The 19,405-nt window shown below is 38.0% G+C and overlaps 1 protein-coding gene and 1 long non-coding RNA gene across 40 annotated transcripts in view; one reads left to right on the top strand and one right to left on the bottom strand.

Moving 5' to 3' along the window:
* LOC123286082 (uncharacterized) overlaps positions 1–17,711 on the bottom strand; it is a 31,647-nt gene extending 13,936 nt beyond the window's left edge. Inside the window, exon 1 of the long non-coding RNA XR_011503164.1 lies at positions 29–17,711. This is a non-coding gene — a long non-coding RNA (uncharacterized lncRNA). The remainder of the gene's footprint in view (positions 1–28) is intronic.
* The window catches only part of ZBTB20 (zinc finger and BTB domain containing 20), a 770,050-nt gene that overhangs the window by 383,502 nt on the left and 367,143 nt on the right, over positions 1–19,405 (top strand). The gene's annotated exons all lie outside the window — the stretch shown is intronic.

Below are 19,405 nucleotides of genomic sequence, written 5' to 3'. Positions count from 1 at the left end.
GTTATTTAGTTATTCAATTTTTTCTTACTTTTAGGTAAAACCTCCTCCTTCCGACTCTGTCTGACCATCTTCTAAAGCAGTGGTTCTCAAAGTGACCAGCAGCATTCATATCACCTAGGAATATGTTATTACACAAACCCCAACCCAGTGAATCAAAAACTTTGGGGTGGAGTACAGCAATTTGTGTTTGAACAAGTCCCCCAGGTGATTCTGACGCATACTGAAACTTGATAACCACTATTCTAAAGAGATGTTGAAATACACTGGGAAAACATTTGAGCAATTAAAAATTTTACCAAGAAAACAAAAAATGACTTTTGGAATTCAGAACCCTCTATCATTTTACTCAAATTATATTTTACAGTTTTATCCTAAACTATTTAACAGTCCCTAAACACTTTGTATCTCTTACCTGCAGCTCAGATCAACACCACCCCCCCCCCCAAGCCTAAAACGACCTTTGTGCCTCTGTCTATCCAATTCTTAGTCGTTCTGAATTATCCAACTCAAATACCACTCCTTGCAAAAACCTTACCAGCCATGCCAATATTCTCTTAATTTTAGATTTCTGTAGCTCTCAATATCTGTACCATCCACTTAAGTCTCACCTGTGACATATCTTGTGAAATAAACTGTCAACTATTATAATAAAAAACAGCTTGCATTTATTCAATACTCACTATGGTCACCACAACCCTCTCAGAGAGGTACTGTGCCTGAGTTTCTGAGATCTTAAGTAGCTTACTCTAGCTCACATAGCATGTATTAAAAAGATTCTCCTTCAGCTTCACACTTGACTACTAGGCTATATTGTCTTGTAATGTGGATAACATTTTCTCATATTGCTATTTTTTTCTCCGCTATGAGCTGAGTTGCAGCTCAACTATATGCTCAGCTGCAATTAGAGACCATAATTCTCTTGTGGTCTTGTACAATAACTTTTAGAATATAGAAAGTTAATGTACATCTGTTGGCATATTGTGTTACAAACTCTAAACACATTTCTGGAATTTGTCTCGCTGTTTTTTCCTTAGAAAAACCTTGAAGGTGAAAATGTTTAAAATTTTCCCTTAGATCCAGAATAGTTTCCATTTATAGGTTGGATATCTTCCTTTTAGCAAATTAATTTATCAATTGCACTTAAAATATTCAACTCACAATTGTGCATTGATTTTTATCATCAATTTTGATTAATGTACTTCAAAAATACTTTATTTTATGATGCATTTAAAGGAGGAAATAGCTACTTTTGTTTGTTTAAAGAATTTGCCAATTTTCAGAAGGAGACATTTTTATTTTATAAGAAGACAAACGATGAGTTGATAATGAATCTGACCCATGCCTGTATACTTACGGGTACCTAATGGTGATGAAAAAGTTGAAGATAATATTAGTGGCTAAATGATAATTATTCAGGAAGCGTATTTAAGAAAAAATAGACTTTTTACTCTGTAAGCATAATCATACTCTGTGAACATGTTATATTTGTGCATAACTTAAATTCATCTAACTGAATTCTGACCTAAGGAACAGAAAGCATGGCCTCGTCCAGGTCAGGCCACACCTGTGGTTATTTTGGGGATAAATGTTTAACTAATTTCTATTCCTTTATAGCTGTTTTATCAAAGTAAGGATCCTCGACCTGGGTGGTTGCTAAAATGCATATTCCTGGATTGCCCCCTTACATGCTGAATCAGACTCTCTGGGATTGGAGCCCAGCAATTTGCATTTTTAACAGTCACTTCCAGGTGATGCTTATGCACAATAAAATTTGAAAGCAGTTTGTATTTGGATTCATTCTCTTTATCCCTGGCAGATCAAATCTTCCAGAAAACTGATCTCTGAGTCTCAAAACTGACGGTTTTGAGGCACAGAGGCTCAGAGACAGCCTTAAATAATTTTATTGTATTTGCCTTCAACAGACTTTTATTTCATTCTGATACTTTTATTGGCCAGGCACTCTTACGTAAATTAATCAATATAAAACCCAAAGAGCTCTGTGAGATAAGTATTCTTGGCCCCATTTTAAAGATGTGATTATTGAGACTTAGAGAAGTAAATACCTTTCTGAAGGCCACCCAACTAGTAATTGGATTCAGTTTGACTCCAGAATGTGTGTTCTTAAACTCCAAAACAAGGCCGAGTCAGAATTTGAAATCAGGTATTTCAATTCTGCCGTTCTCTTTCTAAAAAGACAGCTGAATAGTGGAGGTGTTAAATTAGATAACAGCTAATTCCGAGTTTGTGTCCAAACTCTGAGATTTTCTCAAGTTAGTCAACAGTCGTCTTACATTATATGGTTTGTAGCTACAGTGTTATCCTGTGATGAGCTCAATCAGTAAACCATCACCTTCAATGTTATCAGATGGATCAGTGGAAGCATTGTCAACATAAATCTCTGTTTTGTAGTCTTCTTTGTCTTCCATTGCCCTTAAGAGACCTGATATATATTTTTCTATGCAAAAGTTATTAGAAAAAGGTTTTTACCATTTTCTTAAGAGATTTTCCACAACAATATCAGCCTTCATTTCCCTCAACAGTGGCTTGTTTTGATAAAGCGTTTGCAAATATGGCTGGTATACTGTAGAGCTCACTCAATGGGGCTCAACCCTGGCAGCACGTTCAGTTCGCCAATAGACTTATAAGAATTTACAGGTGCTTGGGTCTCACTGCTGCAGATACTGAATCTTTGGGTCTGGAGCGGGAGCTAGATGTCTTGATTGTTTACAAAGCCTCACAGGTGCTTCTATAGACGTCTAGGATTGAGATCAGTGATCCAACGCATGACTCAGTAAAGAATTTGGGAATATCTCACACATTAAAAGAGCAATTGAGAGAAGCAAAATTCCTCCATAAATCCTACAATGAGTCCTTTGAAATAAAAGTGGAAACTGAGCAGCTTGAGAAGCTGTTGCTTGGGCCATCCAAATGTTCAGATTTGAGTCTCCGATAATGAAAAAGGAAGAAATAAGAAGCCATTAGAGCATGGTGCTAAGTGGAATTATGTGAAACCATTTGTAAAATGCTGTGGGGTTTGGAAGGACCTGTTCTTTTTAATAGACATTTTTGTAATAGCAAACAGGGTAATAGAAATGGTAGCATATTTGAATCTATCTGCATTTCCTTCAAATAAAAATAAAATAAAAGGGAAGGGTATAACCTTGCAAATGTCTCTTGATCTGATATTATTTTGCAAGTTAGACAGATATGGGGCCACCAGTCAGCCCGACTCAGGGCTAGCTGTCAAATCAGAGCTCACTCTTCAAATCCCAGCACTAATCGAGATGATAAAGAGCTACCTTTCGATTAATCCTGCCCTGGACTTTCCACGAAAGATACTGCAGTTTAATTACTGAGTGAAATTCACTTTGTCTGATCTGCCTGTCTTTGCTGTAATGTCATAATATAATCAGCATCAGCCCCATGTGAAACACGAGGCTGTGAAGTCCAAGGACCTGTGTGATTGGAAGAAATAAAATGATCCTCAAACAACAACCAGCCGCAGTGCAGTAATTATTCAAATCTTGTTTTCATCTGTATGTCATTCTCCCATTGGCTTGTCCTGACAGCATCTGAGAAAAGGATGGCAGAGAGCGTGATTGAAAAGGAGATTGACCCGATGGAATCAGACTAGGTGTGGGAGGGAAGAGCCACGCTGTATAAAATCTTAAGGCTAATTAAACTTGGTTTTTCTTTGGATCCCACTAGTCCACGCTAAACCATTCAGCTGATGTCTCCCTGCAATTAAAACCTCCCCTTCAGTTGAAACTATAAAGTAATTTTACTTCTCTGAAAATTATTTATTTCTCTTTTAATACTGGCAGTTAGCAGATTTTTTTGTATAGGTCTCAATGTAGTTTCTGTAAGTTAAACTCAATAAGAGAAGAAGGTTGCAGATTTTCTTCTGTCAGAGATAACAGCCTTTGAGGGCATCCTTTCTAGGTTTTTATGGATCCACTGCCTTACATAGAAGCACTAAATCCAGAAAGCTATCTGGCTTTCCCATGAATTATTACCTGATATTCTACAAAATGTTTAAAGTAACATACGCTAGGTCCTAGAGTTGGAAAGTTGATGAGCCAGGATTTGAACCAAAATTTGTCTTACTCTGGGTCATACTCTTTTGACTCTACTACCCTCCCTCCCTTTATTCTCATTTATGATTAATACCCCTCCAATGATTCATTTAACACGTTATTGTTGAGCATCTCTTATATACAGAGCACTGTGCTAGACTCCACATATACATTAGTGAAACTTGGAAGGAAGAATCAGCTGGTTCCTATCTTCAAAGCCTTTTAAGTTTGGTGGTTCAGCTGGTGGTTTTGTGACTTTTATGGTGAATTGACACTTAAAATTGAAAAAGCAATTGTACCATTAAGAACAAATGTAAAATATGAAGTCCGGAAGGTCTTTTTAGTTTCCCTCCTTTTATTCATAGTGTCACCATTCTATCCATTGCCCAAAAATCTCAGAATCAAGATTCTCAACAATCTCAGGTTCTCATGACTCATATATAATCAATCATCAAGTTCTATCAAATCTTGTAACATATGATCCACCACCAAGACCCCTGAGCCTATGCTTAAACAGTAAGCATAGAGGTTAAGAGGCAGGCCCCAGAGACAGATGACCTGGGTTTGAATCCTGGTTTATCACTATTAACTGTATACGCTGGAGAAAGTTGCTTAATCCTCATCTGTAAAATAGAAACAATAAACTTACTTGCCTTTTGGGGTTGACATACAGATTAAATGGGTTAATCCACATGAAGCACATAGTACAGTCCCTGGCACTTCGTAGAGATTTAATATATATTAATGATCATTTCTTCCTTCACAGTGTCTCTAGAACATTTCATTTCCTTTTTATTCCTACTGACACTACTGAGGTCACATATTTATCTCATAGTGCCCGGGTTATTGCAATGGATCTCTCTCTCTCTCTTTCTTTCTCTCTCATTATCTCTAGGCTTTCTCTGTTTGAATTTATTCTGCCCATTATTCCCAATTACTTAAAGTATCACTGTGATGGTGCCAGTACCCTACTTATATAAGCCTGTAATAGACCTCTTTTGCCCACAGAATAAAGCTGATTACTCGGCCCAATATTCAAGAACCCCCTTCACATTCCAGGCTCAACCTACCTTTCCAACGTTATTTTCCTATAATAATTTCCACTAACATGTTTATTTGCTGCTCGCAAATGTATCTTTCAATTTTCTGCTTCTATGCTTTTTCTCGTGCCCTTCACATAACCTGAATCTTCTTATCACTTCCCAAATCCTACACATTTTTCAGAGTTCAACTAGATTTCTTCATTGTAGTGAAGATTTTCATTGTCAGCTGAGATTTAAGAGATGATTTTCCCTAAATCCCTATTCTGAATATCTGAATTCCTTTGTATTATAATTATTTGGGGACATTATTACAATAATTAGACATTAAGTACCTCAGGAACAGGTCAGTCTCTCAATACATAGTATTGTTTGCCCAACAGCATCCAGAGAAACTCAAATATAGTAGGCACACAATTGATGTATGCCAAATGAATGGTGTTCTGAATTTGGAGTTTCTTCCTTGCTCCAACCACTTTTTCTTTCCCACAAATCACTCCTAATTTTGCCCTTCATTCCTAGTGCTCGTCTATATTCTCTTTTGAATATTTTGAAAACTCTCTCCCCTTGATGCCCTCCTCTGATCACTCACTTATAGTCTTTCCATTCCTCAGTTGTCAACCTATCCCCTCACTCATCATGTCCATAGGTATAGCAAGGCTGCTAATAATTCTTGTTTCTCTGTTCTAGTTCATTCTGTGCCAACTACTTCAATGCTAGAGTGATACTTGCTTAACAATAGAACAGAGATGATGGAACCTACTCTTTTTACTCTTTACTTTTTGGAGTGGTCAGGAAAGCTAATTTTTGTGAAAGTATTTATAAACTGTAAAAAGCTCCAAGTATAAAGTATAGTCTATAGTGTGTAAATATTTTCCAATAAGCGTGTATTCATGTATTGTGTATAATTAAAAATATAAAAAGGAAGGTCTGATGAGCTGTATCATATTTCAGGAATCTAAATAAGATATACATGTGTATTTCAGGATTGTTCCTTCTATATTCATGTATCTCTCCTTTTTTTCCATCTCATCCCACCCCTCTCTTGAGTAACTCACACTGTTTGGCCTCACTGTTTCCATATATAGGACAAATGGGAGTCTTCCTTAAAATACCTACACTGGGAAAATTTTTGTTAATGATTTTTTTTTTTTTAATCAGCAAGCAGGACTAATCCTTAACAGACTGACAGGAAGAATCTTAATAGTTCCTAAGCATTCCTGAAACAGCATTAAAAATAAATCAATTTTATCCTATACCACAGATATCAAGATTGTGCATATTATTTAGCTATGTAGATTTTCTTGAAATTGTTGCGTCGAAGCCCTAACCATAACAATATTTATGGTAACACGTCCACACATTGGTCTACTGCCTAGATCCAATTTTTTCTTAGGTGATATGTCTATATTAATTATCGAGTGAATTGATGGAAAGTTTGACGATGGCTTAGAACTTGAAGTCACAGCCCCCACCAACCCAGTAATGAAGAGAGACATTTCAGCTTTGCTTTGTTATTATTAAGAGGAACCGGAACAGGCAGAGCAGTCTGCATTCCATTGTTTCTAGTGGGAGAGTGGTCCCAGAATGCTCCACATGAGGTTCAGTGGCAGGTAGGCAGTATGGACTAGCCAGCCTTGTACTGGGTAGCTTATCTATGTTGGCTAAAAGAAAAAGATGTCCATATTCTTGAAGCATAGCTTTATTGTCCCTGAATTCCTATGGACATTATCAGTGGATTCATATTCTCATGCATTTTCTTTTCCATGAGGTCTGATGTCAATGTATCATCTAAGTTTTGAGATTTTGATGATAGGCAGTAGGTGTCTTCCAAGTCCTTTCTTGCTTCCCCTCTCTCCCTCTCCTATTCATACATATCATCCAGCTGCCACCAAAACACTCTCTTGCCTGACTGTGTCACTCTCTTCCAAGGCAACCTGATACACCAAAGGCAGCAAAATCTTTATTCCTTCCTACTGGCCTTTTGGCTTCTCCTGCTTGTTTGGAGTTCTGAGTTTAATTTTTCAAGTTAATATTTAACTCATGAGATAACTGTTTACAAAATTGTTAGTTGATAGTCAGGGATTTTTCCCCCCAGATTAATATGGTTAAAGTTTAACTTAGTGGAATAGCTCATTAAAAAATAATAAATATATAGGTATATAATTAAATAAAAGTATTAAGCCTGGGAATTTTGTTGATATGTTCTCAGGACTCAAAATGGACTATTTGTTCTAGTCTAGATAAGAGAAAGACCTTGGTTAGAGGCTTGGCAAGCTGACTCTGTGCAAGAATTTGAGCAGAAAGGGGAGCCAGAGTCTATTCCTAGGTGGCAGGTGACATGCAAATCATGGGAATAACTCTTTTTTTCTTAAGAAAATACCCTTTATTCATATTCTTGGTACTATCACAAGCAAAAGAATTTGTTGGCATTCTCTCCAAGTAGTACATTTGGATAATTTTAGGTTTTGATCAGTCCTGTGCTATCTTGTGATATTTTATCATGTCAGTGACCTTATATGTTACAGCATGATCAAACTGTAGACACAGACATAGGGCTAGAAACCAGTTTGTTCAGGAACTGCCCTCCAGCCATATCTGTAAGTCAGGAACGACTGTTTCTTCTCCTGAGACAAAGATGAACTCAAGCTCCATCTGCTGATTGTTAGAGTATATCTTGTGTACTTACAAGAAATTTTCATGCTTTTGCTAGAGTTCAGGGGTACAACCCAGCGCTGAAACCATATTCAGGTTGCTTTGGTTTACTTGGGAGTGGTTTTCATCTTTTCTTCTTGCAATGTACACCTCGAGAAACAATTGTTGGAAAAAAACGAGTAGAACAGTTAAGTGACTCTTGTAGAACTATGAGGCAATGTATATTTGTGAATTTCAAGTTCGATATGGAGGTCTCTGAAATTCTGTGCGTTAAAGACACTCTATGTTTTGCCCATATGTAGAAATCTGTCTATTTGGCCAATTTCTAGTTAAAGGATCATTTATGGATATTTGAAACTTAGTTGCTAATATTTTTGCTATAAGAATAAATAAGCTTCAAGCCAAACCAAGAACTAGATTTTCTGGTCTATTCTGTGGCATTTCAAAGTCGTAAAGCCAGACATTCAAAACCTGCATATCTCACCAGCACCTTCTAAGAGTTCATTGTTCTGCCAAATATGCTGTGTTTATCCCAAATCAGAAGTAATTTTAGATTGAATTCCTAGTAACAGATTTCATATTTGATGAGACTCAAATAGGTTTTAAGCACCCAAGAAGGTAGTGGGAAAAACTGGAAAGAGAGGTGTCCCAGAAGATAGCCACAGTGTTTCAAGTAGGAGGAAGTGGTTAACCTCGTTAAATTGCTGCTGAGAAGCTGAGTAGAATGAGAATGAAAACGTGACCACTGGATTTGGCAACAGCAGGTAAGGTAGAGTGAAATGGATCAAAGCTTTGTTGGAATAGGTTGAGGAAAGAATGCAAAGTGAGGATATGGTAACAGCTAACATGGACAATTCTTTCAATAAATTTTACTATGAAAGGAAGAAGACAAATGGGAAACAACTGGAGAGAGACTTAGGATCAAGAAAATAGTATAAAGATTTGCAAAGCATGGTAGGTTTTTGTCTTGTTTGGTGTTTTTGTTTGTTTTTGTTTTTGTTTAATCTGCTTCCTCAGTTGAAAACAACATGAACAAGAATCAAAGCCTCAAATCTGGAGTAAAAAGGGAGAAGGAAAAGGTAAAGCCAGCCTGGTAAAATGTAAAAGGTATTGGCTAAGATTCAACAGTTCTACTAGCTACTGGTAATATGGCTCTAAATAACATTTCTGTAGCTATAAGTCTAGTTATTTATTGATCACACCTAAAGTCCATTTATGATATTCTAGTTCCACGAAGGGAAAAATAACAGGCATATTTCAGAAATCTCTCTCTAGTAGAAATAAAATTTATATCATTTTTAACCATTTACAAAACACATTATTATTTAGAAAGCACACATAATCTTGTCAGTTACCCCCCCCCACCCAAGACTGCTATGAGGTAGGTGGTTATATTGTTTTGTTTAATAGATAAGAAAACCAAGGTTCTGAAAGACTAAGTAAGTGGCAAAATCCTATAGGGTGCAAACAGCAGGGGCAGGGCTTAAACCCAGATTTTCAGAATATAATTCAAAGGTTCTTCCCAGCATCCAGTGCTCTCTCTCCGCTTTCCCTGTAGTCTTCTGTTTTGTTTTCTCTCCTCATTCTTCAATGAATCCCCTTTTTTTTTCATTTCTGGTCCAGGTTTCCATTATTTTTCTTTTTTTCCATTTCACTTTCCCCCAGACTTTTCAGATATGTCCACCTCCCTAAATATCTGTGTTTCCTCATAAAACAGAACAAGGTACACAGGGTTGGGGATCTGTATTAAGTGCGTAGGAAACATGATCCTACACCAAAACGTTTTACTAGTCAGGTGAAATTGTGTTTCAAACAGCCCATGGAAAACCAGCCCTTTGACCACAATGGCCAGTGTCCGCAGTAGAAACTCCTTCACGATATCTTGTCATTTGGGCTTACAAGCTTTTAAAACCAGGAAATGGAAAGGGAAGGGCAAGAAGGTAGGAGAGGAAAATAGGAAACGGGAGACAGGAGAAGAGATGGCACCGAGGGGTACAAGTGTTGCTCAGTGTAGGCCCTGCAGACCAAAAATTATTGTGTTTCTAACACTATTGATTTTTTCAGCAGCTGATATTTCAATCTGGGCGCAGTGTGTCTGTGAGTCTACGCACACTGTCAAGAAGAAATATGATAGTGTCTTAAAAGATTAATAATATCGCTGGTCCTCTGGAGGCCTGTCTTAATTCACTGGCCTGTTCCCTGGCATGTACTGTAATTTATCTAGTCTGATTTGAATAGCAAATGGCAATCGGCTGCCATTAGGGAAATGGGCATCATTCTTATTGATCCAGCATGGGCTGGATTTTATTTAAGGAGAACTGCAAAATGTTATTACCTTCAGGAAGAGAAACGGAAAAGGGAGCTTTTCCCTCGTGTGTCTTGGAAGTATTCTACCTTAAAAAGGGGGAAATGGATTGTGGATTTAAGAGAACAGAGGGAGATGATGATCCTATTGTGTGAACAGGGACACGTACAGGCTGTTTTCAGCATAATTGTTTACCAGCAAGAAAGTGCTCATGGTTATGAGAAAGAGGCCATGGGCTGCAGAGGTTAGAACATTGGGGCGTTAGTCAGATCTGACCTCTTTCATTGCCCAACTTTGTGAAAAGCCCTACTTGCTCAGAATCCATTTGTCAGTCTGTAAAATGGGCTAAAAAAAAAAATCTACTGGCCACGTATAAGATTTATTTAGTGTTTGTTTCACATCCTGGGATCTTTGGATAAAGGGTGTTACAGAATAAGACAGAAAAAACAAAGAGGGCCTATTTAACATTGGGGGGGTGAAGTTTCAATATTTATTATTGCTCTTTATTTAGGACTCTTGAAGGGACAGGTTATGCCCTGAGTGAAGCGTGACGAACTAGCCTCATAATTCTCATTAACCAGAATGGGCATCTCTCAGGTTAACATTGAATCTATTGACTTTCATGTTCATCTGTTAGTGGCAGATCTAAACCTGCACTTTCACCTGTTTTTACAGAATCAAGGAGAGCTGTCAGCATTATGGTAGCAAATGTGGGAGACAGTCAGACCTAGTCTTTCTGCCTATGCCCTCCGGTCTCTGCCGCAGAGAGAGGGGCTGAATGTGCCGTTCCCGTTAGAGCTTGTTGGAGATTTGCTGCTGAGGAGCACGCACATACCCTACCCCTAACCTTCCTTAGCAGGCCCAGGAAGGGAAGGACGTAGGACAAAGGTGCCTAGAGGAAGTGCTCAGAGCTACTGAAATTCTTTTCCATTCCACCTCGGGTTGTTATGGAAAGAAACGATAATGTGCTCCAGGAAATGGCCAAGTATAAAAGCAATAAAATAAATTGAAAATGACTTTGTTTTTTTGAGCGGCAGTAATTGCTATATGTTGTGATGTTTGCATAAGGAATTAGTTAATGTGTAGCAGAATGGCATGTGATACTTTTTATTTGCCTGATGACTATAGTCTCTGAGTGAATGACTTATTAAGGTTAATAAAGAAAAATTTGCTTGTGACTTGTAATGATCCAATTGCTAGAATTTAGCATCCCCTTATGCATTGTTGCCTAAAGGAGAGAAGGAAAAAACCCACACACATTAATGGCCGACTGGCCATGATTTTTTATAGTGGTGTGAGAACAAACAATGTCTTCTAAATTGTTGGTCTGTCTATCTTTCTGCCTGCCTGGGCAGGAACGTTATGGCTTTCTTAATTCTCCTGTGTGATTTATCATCCTAAATTCATTGTTTTGCATAACTCTGCTCAAAATGAAGAAATGTCATTATTTTGCAGCGAAAAAGTTGTCATTTGCATAATGCCTGCCATTAATTATTGTGAGACTAATGCAGTTGTTGATATTTTTAGGGCACAGTGGTACAGCCTGCACCTTGTATAATGTCATTCTGAAAACATTGGTAGTTAATAGGTGCCACAACATTGCACAAATGGGAAAGAAGATGATGAAGAAGAAGGGGACACCGTGGAACAGGCTGTGATCTTTATTTAGCTTTTTTTTTCCCTGAAATGCTTGGTGAGGAAAGACTATAAAAGGAAGCGAATAGAGCAGGGAGCTGTGACATCCAAGAGAACAAAGGGATTGAAAAGCAGAGGGTTTCTATTTAGACTGAATTAGTGCAACCTGGGTTCCAGCCAGTTTAATGGAGGAAGTCGTGTCTCCTCTGCTTTGGCTTACCTACTTAACCAAAGCCCTGAACAGAATGTAGGGTTGGGCTTTTTTAAACCATCAATTAGGATAAGGCTTTCCTCTAAACATGCTCATCTTGTGGAAGAATCCTTTTAACTGGGCCTTTGGCCAAAGTTAGGAGGACACACCACAGTTTCATGGAGGAGAGCTGAAGACTGTCGTTTTCATGTTTTGATTAATCTGTCTTCTGTAGTTCCATTATTTCAGTATTTGTATCTAGGGCCATAGCTTTCCTTTACTGCAAAAAAGCAGAGGAGTACAGTAGTAGCATATTAGGGTGACAATTTTTCCCCCTTCCGTTCCTTGCAATAGAACTAACTTTTGCGTCTGATTCTTTAGGACAAGAGCCTACCAAGGCTTTCTATTTCACAGGTAAATGAAAGTCAGTTATAAAAATTCGACCAGAGATGAAACTCATTACCCTGAGTCTGGGAGGCATAAATATTACAAATGTAGGTAACTGTTGATCTTTTTAGTCATGGGAGCTGGGAAAAAAAAACCAGACTCACATCAAATAGAATTTTTTTCCTAATTTCACTGTTTCGTGTATATTATAAATTTAGATAGTTCTTCTTTATCATTAAATTTAAAAGACATAGAAGAAATGGAGCCTTAAAAGTAGATCTAGTTGCTAAGACTGACCAGAGATATTTAGAAAGAATATATCATCCTTCAATGTTGAAAGCCTGGCATTATAAACTCTGGAAAAGGCAATATTTTTCATACTGTAATCCAGATTCTGATGACTATTCTGTGTCCAAAAACCGACTACTATTTTGGAGCCTTCTTAAAGCTAGATGATCCTTGTGAAGGAGCCAGAAAGATCTGGAAGAGTCCATGAGGGGCTGTCCCCATTTGTCTTATAATAAATACCTCAGCAGAATTCTGGCTGGGATAGTCTTGTAGATCTCACCTTGGATTTTGGAACTTAATCTGCTTGTGTTCCATTCTGGAATATGTAGAAAACATGCATTCTGAGTTAGGAAAATTTTAATCCCCCACATTGATGTCACCATCATAAATTGCCACATTTGGGGTTGTAAAAAACAGATGAGCCCATGCGTCAATCGAGACCAGGCTCCCATGCTCCTTCTCAATTTTCCGTATCTTCTGAAGAAAAGGAAATTGTCCTAACACCTCAAATTAATATCCTTTGACTGCAATAAAATCGATACAAGCACACAATTTAAAAACATAAGTAAGAGGTCCAACATAGGGGGGAAATGGAGAGGAAATGAAGGAGAGGGGATTTGTACTTCATATGGTATACTAGGATAAGACTAATTCTTAGTCCTCTTGTGTTGGTAGCCTAGTGATGCCTAGTTGTCTAGCATATGTTCTGTCTACCTATAAATCCTACATATAGATACGTTTGAGTATCTGATAACTAAACTAGCAACTTATGCTATGATTGGGGTGACTAACTCATCTCAGCTAGCCCAGAATTTTCCCTGTTTTAACACCAAAAGTCCCACATCCCAGGAATCTCCTCAGTCTCAGGCAAACTAAAGCAGTTGGTTACACTAACCATGGTGGGTACTCACAAGGCATATTGATTTAATAGTTGCATTATATATTTCATCTCATATTTGAAAAGGGTTTCATATTTAGTGAACAAACTGCTTTCGGAACTCTTTTTTATAACATCCATTTGCTAAAGCATTTTACCTAACTATAAGAGTTGAGTAAAGAGGTGTAGATTTTCATGCACTGAGTGTCTAGCACTTTGATCAGCAATATTCTGGAAAGTAGCAGTCTCATAGTAAATAATCAGCACCAGCTCTGATCCCCTGTGTTCAGGAAATAATTTTAGAGCTCAAGTCTTCCATAGAAACAGGGTAGGAATCCATATGTTAGTTGGCATGATTTTCATCACCTAACATCTGATAATCATGTCAGACTGGCATTCTTTAATACTCACTGATTCCTGCCAGGGCTTCTAACTTCTCTATCCTTTGCTTTAGAGTTTTTCTCCTTTTACAGCCAGATACTGTGCTAAGAACCGGGAATACAAGACGGATAAGACATGGTCCTTCACAATGAGGTTTTCAATCTAATCTATGAAGGAAAAAAAAAAGCTACGAGAATGGATTTTATATAGCATATGTCTAACCGAAGCAACTGCTTTATTCGCTGAGATTAGTTAACACTATCACAAAGCTTAGACACAGAAGAATCACACTTAAGATTTTGTTATTGTTCGTCTCATGGATCAGTTTGTTCATTTGTTTAGTAAACATTTATTGGAACTCTACTATCTGCTCGGCAATGTTCTGAACACTGTGGATACAAAGATGAGTTATGCTTAGTACTTTCACAAAACAAAGAGTATAAAAAGATCCCTCACTCCCCCTCCAGATTGGGAGTTCCTCTAGTACAAGATTGCTGTGGCAGCATTCCATGCCAGTCCCAGTCATCAGGGCCAGTTGGGCTGGGAAAACTTCTACTTTTATAGACTCGAAGGAGACATTAATTTTAGTTAGCTACTAATTTGACTTTACTTCTCCCGAGGACTTTATTCTAGGACTTGAGCTATCCCATGCAGGTGGGTTCCTGGATTGGCCTGTGCTGTCAGATGGAAAGAATAAAGGCCTCTCGGACAATCCAGAGCAGTGACTACATCATGCAGAATAAAGATTTTCTGTTTAAAGTTGATGTGACTAGGATGAGATGGATAAGTACTGGAACACTTTATTCATCCACTTACTCATTCAGTCATTGAATATCTATGAACCACATGTAGTGTTTCAGACATTGCTCTAATTACTGGGAAGATAGAGACAAGTTAAACAAAGTTCCCTATGAAACTTACTTTATAGGGGAAGGAGAGTGGGCCAAGAATTAAGTAGGCAAAAAATATACCGTTTTAAATATCGATAAGATCTGGGAAGAAAATAATGCAAGGTAAGGGGGTAGAAAATAGGGATAGATGATGGGGGAAGTGCTATTTGAAATAAGGTAGGTAGGGAAGGTCTCAGTGAGCAGGAGACATTTGAGCAAAGACTTACATAATGAGAAGGAGCTAAGCATGTGGTGATCAGGAGGAAGAGGATTTTAGGCACAGGGAATAGATGTTGTCAAGTAAGTAAGAACAATGTGAAATATTCCAGGAAGAGCAAGAAGAAATGTGTGGCTCCAGTGGAAGGAAGTGAGAATTAGCATGAAGCCAGGTAGGGGCCAGATCCCACAGGCCATGCTAAAGAGGGATTTAGGAAATGCATGTGGTCTAACTTATACATTAGAAGAGATCTGTGGCTCCTCTGTGGAGAATCAACTGAAGGGATCAAGGGTGGAACAGGAAGACCAGTTAGGAGTTACGGTGGTCGCCCAGTAGGAGATGGGTAATGGCAGTGGAAGGGAGGAAACATGGTTCAGTTCTGAATAATTTGAAGGCAGTTGGTGAGGGACTTGGTGTGGTGTAGATTAGAAAGAGAAACATCAGGTGTGATGAGTACCAGCTGTTTGGCCTGAGCACCTGGATCAATGGCAATATTAACTCCATGGAGTTGGGAGTTATGGGGGATATGGGAGAAAGGGCAGTTTTGGGGAAGAGATAATTAGGAGTTAATTTGGGGACATGTTGATTTTGAGATTCTTATCCAAGTGAAAAAGTTGAATAGACATTTGGATACATGATTCAGGAGCTCAGAGGAGGAATTAGGGCTGGAGATGCAAACTCTCTCTTTTCTTTTTTTCATTTCTACATGTGTCTTGTACTTTCTTCACCATGTAAGCCTACAGAGTGCAAGGAATGGACTCTGCCAGTTTTGGGAGATAAAGATGCATACTCTATGTTATTTGATGATGAATATACAGGTGCTACTTTCGTTTATTCTATCTTTGGAAAGTCCTAGATGAATATAGCAAAGAGGTACTAACAAAACCATGTGAACACTTCCTGAGGACACATATGGTTTATGATGTCACTGAGATGTAAGACAAACATAAATTGTTGTTTCCATAATGATATAAGACAGAGGGGAAACATGTATTCTGTGGTTTATTGATGTGAGTATTATCAGTGTGAGTTAGAAGAAGGGAGGTAAAACTTGAACCCAATTTTGAAAGTGGAGAAGATTTATACAGGCAGTAAAGCGCAGGCAGGGCATTCTAGATGGGGCGAATCAGGAGCAGATGGGCAAAGACATGAATTCAGTTTCTCTGTAGGGGGAAGCAAGGATGGAGAACAAGGAGATTGGCCTGGCAGGCGCAGAATTTTTGTTTGTGAAGTTAAGGGAGATGAATTGATAAACATTGAACTTACCCAGTAGCACATGGGTCCTCATCTCTAGGGTATTTCAGAATCACTTTTGGAGCTTAAAGATGTGGATGCCTAGACATCACTTCTGGATATTCTGATTTCATAGGTCTTGGAGGGGCCCTGGCATTTGGACTTTTCACTGGGAGCTTGTTCCAGAACATACTTCCTTCCCAAAGCTGTGATTATTTACTAGAGTTAATAGTCCTACTGGACACCTAAGTAGAGTTGTTTCCAGTCACCATTTTAGTGTGGGCCCCCAGGCTGGCTCTTCTGGTTTCAGAATGTTTATTTCCCTACTTACACAGAAAGTGATGTTTGTAGCTTTTTCTGTCTTTTAGTTATGCTATAAGCATAGGTTGCAGTTTTATTTTCTCTCCTTGTTGATCTACATTACTTTTAGAGGATATTTGGAGAATTCAAACTGAGTTTGCTACCATTATCCAGTAGGAATCTAGAAGCCTGCAAATTGGTGTCAAGAGTAACTTCCTGCCTTTGTAAGTGATCGATACACTGTTGTGTATCATGGACACCTCAATTTATAATACCATGGACCCAACATATAAACTTCTAATGCTCCACTTTAGTTATTAGAAATTTCCCTGGTGAAATCAGAAACTCAGGTTTACAAAAAGTCTGTGTTTTGGGTTCTAATGATATCTCAAAATTTGGATGTCAGGTGTTATTGTTGTTAATATTATTTTATTTAAAGGAATAGAGACTCACTCACTTGCTTAAAGGATGAGGATATGTTTCTGAGTTATGTGTGTCACAATAAAGAAATTCTAAGGAGAGGTTCTGGTGAGCCCAGATCTAGGGCTGCTCCAGAGAATCTCACGGCAGGAGTTCATGGAAATTTACTCTAGTAGATTAAATATCATGGCTGAGCCTTTCTCAACGTCTTTGCCTAATTCTTCTTTTAGGACTAATAGACTGTACATCCTTTTACTGTTTTATAACTTGGGACCACCTGTGGCCTGTCATAGCTCCTCCATTTTCTTTCTACTCTTTGGTCCCTTGTACAATCACCTATTGCTCGGTGTGGATGTGCAGGTGAATAAAAGCTGCGGATGGGGTGGTATCTTTTCCAAGGAGCTGTGGATATGAGAAGCCCTGGGATTATTACACCAAATACTGCACAGGGAATTAGACTGCATTGAACTGAGCTGCTGCTTATTTGGCCAAATTTGTGATGACTTTTCCTGAATGATTGACTATATATGGTTCATTTATTCTCTATTGCATCAGCATCTGTTAAACAGATATAGCATTGGAGAAATAAACAAAAAAGTTTGGAAATCAAAAAGAGCAGAAGTGGGGCCAGCCCTGTGACCGAGTGGTTAAGTTCACGTGCTCCACTTCAGTGGCCCAGGGCTTCACTGACTCCTATCCTGGATGCAGACATGGCACCACTCATCAGGCCATGCTGAGGCAGCGTCCCACATGCCACAACTAGAAGGACCCGCAACTAAAATATGCAACTATGTACTGGGGGGATTTGGGGAGAAAAAGCAGGAAAAAAATAAAAAGAAGATTGGCAACAGTTGTTAGCTCAAGTGCCAATCTTTAAAAAAAAAAAAAAAAAAAGGAGAAGTGGTATGCTATGGGCCTAAATAATAAAACAACGATATTCACGGCTATTATGCAGCCTGAACTGAAAGCAAAATTTAAGAGTTGAGGAGAAATAGATACAGAAACACTCTTCTAATTCTTAAGATTCCATATTATTAACTCATAGGCCATTGGAATGTTTTCTAAGGAGAAGCCTAAGACTAAAATCACAGGGCTATGAAAAGTTTTTATTTAAGAGGTACAGCATATGTTATAACTACATGGTCTAGAACACAAGATTTTAGAAAGGAAAGCATACTATCTATAAAAACAGAAGAGAGAAGACTTCTAGGGACAAAAATGCGTATGGAAAGTCACCTTTTAGGCCTTTAGGGAAGGCAGATTTGTGTAGATTCATATTTTAAGTAATATTTTGCTATAAAATTAATATACTTTCATTATGGAAAAATTCAAAATAAACAAAAATTATTTAAAATTCTTCTGCCTGGAAACAACCACTTTTAGTGTTTTTGTACATATTTTTCAGTCTTTTCCCACTGTATGTGTACACATTTGTCATTTCTCGAGCCTAACTTAACTCAGCAATGCTTACTTAAACAATTGATCAACCTTTACATATTGTTGGTGCATATGCCTTTTCATTTAAAGGTCTTCCAAAAACATTTCTTCATGTTACTAAGTAGTATTCAAAATATGATTTTTAATAACTGCATAGTATTCCAATATATGGATGAATTCTTATTTATTTAATCAACCATCTATTACCAAGCAAAGTTTCCAGTTTTTCACAAGTGTAAGTAAGGCCAGGATAAACACTCTTGCTTCTAAATCTTTGATTATTTCCTTAAGATAAATTCCTAGATGTAAAATTTCTGGGTCAAAGAGTATTCATATCTTTTTAAGTTTTTGATGCATATTGCTAAGATGCTCTCCAGAGAGTTGTGCCAATTTTATTCTTTCTGTGGTAGCATCTTAAAGTTTCCTTCCAAAAGCAACTCGATTTGAAGCTGTGCCATTACTCTTCTCTGAGTCCTCTGGTCCAGTGGTTATAGCCGACTCAATTTAACTCTTACCTCAAGGTTATACTTATAATAACAGAAACATTTTTGTAGATTATTTATGCTGCAAATGAGACAGTTTATGAATATAGTTTGACAGTGGGGTTAGAATTTGTTCCTGTCTTATGCTGGCTCTGTGCAAGCATTCTGCTTTTCCTGGAAAACAGACAAGGAGAACAAGAAAGAGAGAGAGGGAGAATGAGAGAGAGAAAAAAGAGAAAGAAAGAAAGAGAGAGAGAGAAAAGGAAGGAAGGGAGGAAGAAAAAAGTTACCTCTCTTATTTGGACTTATTGAGCACTCATAGCGTACTAGGCAGAGTACTGAACATGCACAAGACATGAGTCCTGCCTTTTGAGACCACACAATTCCACCTCCAGTGATTCATAGGCGTGATATGGACTGTGGGTTTCTAGGACAATGCCCTATTGTTAAAGTGCTTGAACCATAAGGTGCGGGCAGACTACAGGACACCTGTGATCCACACTTGTAAATAAGTGTAATAAGTCTTCATATCTGTGGAGTCTGGAAGAAGGGCAAATTTGGGTATCTGTTCCAACTCTAGAATAATACAGAA

The sequence above is a fragment of the Equus asinus genome, chromosome 5 (genome assembly GCF_041296235.1).
Source record: "Equus asinus isolate D_3611 breed Donkey chromosome 5, EquAss-T2T_v2, whole genome shotgun sequence".
NCBI lineage: Eukaryota > Metazoa > Chordata > Mammalia > Perissodactyla > Equidae > Equus > Equus asinus.
This window is presented reverse-complemented; position numbering and strand designations above follow the sequence as displayed.